Here is a 3,740-nt window from a genome sequence, read left to right as displayed (position 1 = left end):
TACAATCCTAGGAAAGTTTGGGTCCCGGAGCCGAATCGATTAGATTGTACAACACCTACAAGTCGACTTAATCTTCCCTACTCAACAACATGCATGGTCTAATGAGACTCGAGTTGGGTTATGTCTTACAAGTCTCATTGAAAAGATAGAAGATGATAGTAAATGCAAGGATTCGTAGGCTTAGCATTTCATCAAATATAACATGTGCATGAGTTGAGATCAAAACAAGCAAGCAAATAAAACATGAAAGCATATTAATTTAAGCATGAATCATTCCCCATGTTGGTTTCCCCTAATCATCCATTAACCCTAGCTAAGAGACTACTCACTCATTATCATGTTGATCATGCTAGCAAGGTTGTCAATCATACCAACAATATGAAACATGATGAATAAATGAAAGTAATTAACAATAATTAAAAAGGGATTAAGAGATTATACCTACTAATGATTCCAATAATAAAGCAAAGATAAAAGAAGTACTTGAATGCTTGATTGAGAGGTTGTCAATCTCCCAACAATAACTCAAATAATCTTCAATTACCCAAAATAAAGGATGAACAAAAGAGAGATTAAAGAACTAAAACTTGGATTAAAACTTGATTAATACTTGATTACAATATTAAAAAGAGATTTGATTGATATTAACTACACTAATTATTGATAAGAAGAACATGCCCCTCTAATTAGACTAATGGGGTATTTATAGTGGAAATTAGGGAGGATGCATTAGGGCTAACTAAGGGCTAAACTAGTAATTACACTTTTTAAGTTGAGCAAGGAGGAGCCGGTATTTTCTGAGAGAAGGGCTTCTTTCTTCGTAGCTTGGAGAAGACAATCCGTGCTGTGCTAGAATCCGGGCGGAATAGGGTCGGGACGGGCGGATTCTGGCGTTGGAATCCGAGCGGATTCAGGGGAATCCGGGCGGATTGTGGAGAGGGAATCCGAGCGGATTGTGGCAAAGCCGCTCGGATTGTGCTGCTGCGGGACGGAGGGATTGGTGACAATCCGCTCGGATTGTCAGTCAGCAACAAATCTTCTTCTTTTCTTCCCTTTTCTTCATAAATTCCTTGGGGATTTCCTTGGGGACTCAAGGATCTTTTCTCAACATTGCTCTTCTACTATAATATGTACAAAGGCCTTCTAGTCTTGTCTCTCCTTGATGCTTGGTCATTGAATTCGATCAATTTAGTCTCGTTTTGCCATGAAAATGCAAGATTCTTACTCCTTTCCTACCAAGGGATCAAAATCTCAAAGAATATGCAAAACAAAGAACTAAAGATAACAAATGACCCAAATAAGCACTAAAAAGCATGGGAACAAGGCTAATTCGGGGGCTAAATAGGCGCCAATTATGGTCACATCACTCCGTCTGCAAAGAGAATCACGAAAGGAAGACTTAAGTACTTTCGAGCCAGAGCTACATCATTTTCTTTTCGCAGAAGACCAGTCTTTAGAAGAAGACATTTCTATTTCTGCCGATCAACCAATAAAGATGCCGAACATTGCTAGTCACTCGGAGCCTAAAGCATCGTATATTCATAAAGGTTTCAATCTCCAGACTGAGGATGGGAATACATTTGACATCCGTCCTTCCTATATCAATCTGGTGGAGAGAAATCTTTATAGAGGTGTGGCAGGTGAAGACACGAGGAAGCATATGGAGGTCTTTACGGACTACTGTTCCACTATCCCCGCCACAAAAGGGGTAACTCAAGACAAGATTAAGGAAGTTCTGTTTCCTTTTTCTTTGACTGATGCAGCCAGGGAGTGGCTGACTGACTTGGACCGTACGGCCGCGAGGGTTACAAACTGGGAGACCCTTGCTCTTGCTTTTTATAAGAGATATTTCCCTCCACAGCGCACCAATCAGCTGAGAGCAAAGATTACGAGTTTCAAGCAGGCACCTGCTGAGACTTTCTATAAAGCATGGTCCCGTTTTAAGAAGTTGGTGAGGTCTCTTCCTCACCATAGTTTTGACCCGTGGTTTCTGTCCAGCCAGTTCTACAATGGGCTGTATGATGATCACAGAGCCATACTTGATGCGGCATCTAATGGGAGATTCCAAGAGAATACCGACGATGATAAGGGATGGGCCCTTATTGAAGAGATGGCGAACCACAGTGCTGAATATGGAAACCCGAGGGATGGTATTAGAACAGTTCACGCAGTCGATAAGCAAGTTGTGGCTCAACTGGAAGCCATGAATGCTAAATTTGACAAGTTGGAGTTACACTCTGTTGGGGAGCCTCAGACGGTCCATATGCTTACTAAAGGGGAGATCGTCACATGTGAGAGGTGTGGTAGCAACGACGGCCATACTGCTGTTGGCTGTCTTACAGAGAAGGAACAGGTCCTTACCTTTCAACAATACAGGCAAGGAGGGGGTTCCTATTATAATAATCAAGGGGCAGTCCATCCCAATTTGAGGTGGACAAGTCAAAATGTGCTCAATCCTACCCCTCCTCCACACCAGCAGTAGTCAAATGTCCCTCCACATAAGACTCAACAAGGCTTTCAGAAGCCTCCTTCCTTTCCTATACCTAATCAAGGTGCCTCGTCTTCTGGTGGAGTTGAAGACTATGCTGCAGTCTTTGACAAAGCAGTGGAAGTTATGCGACCAACAAAAAGATGCTTCTATCAAGGCACTTGAAACTCAAGTTGCCTAGTTAGCCGCGAACCAATCTGCAAGGAAACCGGGTCATTTACCGTCACAAATTGACAAAAATCCACATCAGACGGTAAATTTAATTAATTTGAGAAGCGGTCGTTCGTATGAGGGACCGGAAGTGTTGAAATCAGACCCGGGAAAGGAAATAATAGCTGATGAACAGTGTTCTGTCAAAGGAAATGAGCTGACGGCTAAGAAGGTACTCGATCGACTAGTTTCTGGAGGTCGATCGAGTAGATTTGCTGAAGAAAGTGCTCGATCGAGTGGAATTCCTACTCGATCGAGTGAACAGGAAAAGCCAACTGCTCGATCGAGTGAATTTTCTACTCGATCGAGTGATGCTGTTGAGGAAACTACTCGATCGAATGGGAATTTTGGTCGACCGAGTAGTATGGATAATGGACAGCTTGATCGAGAGCCTGCTAGTGCTCGATCGAGTGAGAAATAACCTGAAAGACCTCGTTCGAGAGGAAAGAAGCGTCCAAATGATACAGAGCTTGATCCGGCTGACACGTTGGAAGAGAGAAACAAGGGACACGAGATACCCATCACGGTTCCCTTCCCGAGGCGTCTGCAGAGTACTAAAGCTAATCAACAATTCGGCAAATTTGCTGAGATCCTGAGAAGCTTGCAGGTCACTGTGCCATTCGCCGAACTGCTGACACAGGTACCCTCTTACCTTAAATTTATGAAATAAATTTTATCGCGTAAGAGGCACATTAGTGATAATGAGATGGTAGCCTTGACTGAGGTAGGGACGGCCTTAGTTCAGAATAAGTTACCTCCCAAACAGTCAGACCCGGGTAATTTTTCGATTCCGTGTCATATTGGTACCCATTTTATTGATAACGCGTTATGCGATCTTGGCGCTAGCGTGAGTGTCCTACCGTTGTCTCTGGCTAAGATACTTGGTTTGACAAAGTTTAATTGCACCAACATGACTGTCCAGATGGCCGACCGTAGCATATCACGGCCACTAGGTGTAATAGAAGACGTACCTGTTAAGATCGGGAGGTTCTTTATTCCCGTTGACTTCGTTGTACTTGACATCCCCGAAGATGCACATACC

General features: G+C 43.2%; 1 non-coding gene across 1 annotated transcript; it reads right to left on the bottom strand.

Annotated features, from left to right (window-relative positions):
- Positions 1-1,871: 1,871 nt before the first annotated feature.
- On the bottom strand, positions 1,872-1,977 carry LOC141616221 (small nucleolar RNA R71). The gene has a single exon (XR_012530579.1). It is a non-coding gene; the product is annotated as a small nucleolar RNA R71 (small nucleolar RNA).
- Positions 1,978-3,740: the final 1,763 nt, after the last annotated feature.

This window comes from Silene latifolia, chromosome 11, assembly GCF_048544455.1.
Source record: "Silene latifolia isolate original U9 population chromosome 11, ASM4854445v1, whole genome shotgun sequence".
Classification (NCBI taxonomy): domain Eukaryota; kingdom Viridiplantae; phylum Streptophyta; class Magnoliopsida; order Caryophyllales; family Caryophyllaceae; genus Silene; species Silene latifolia.
The sequence above is the reverse complement of the archived record's forward strand: the minus strand, read 5'-3'. Positions and strand labels throughout refer to the sequence as shown.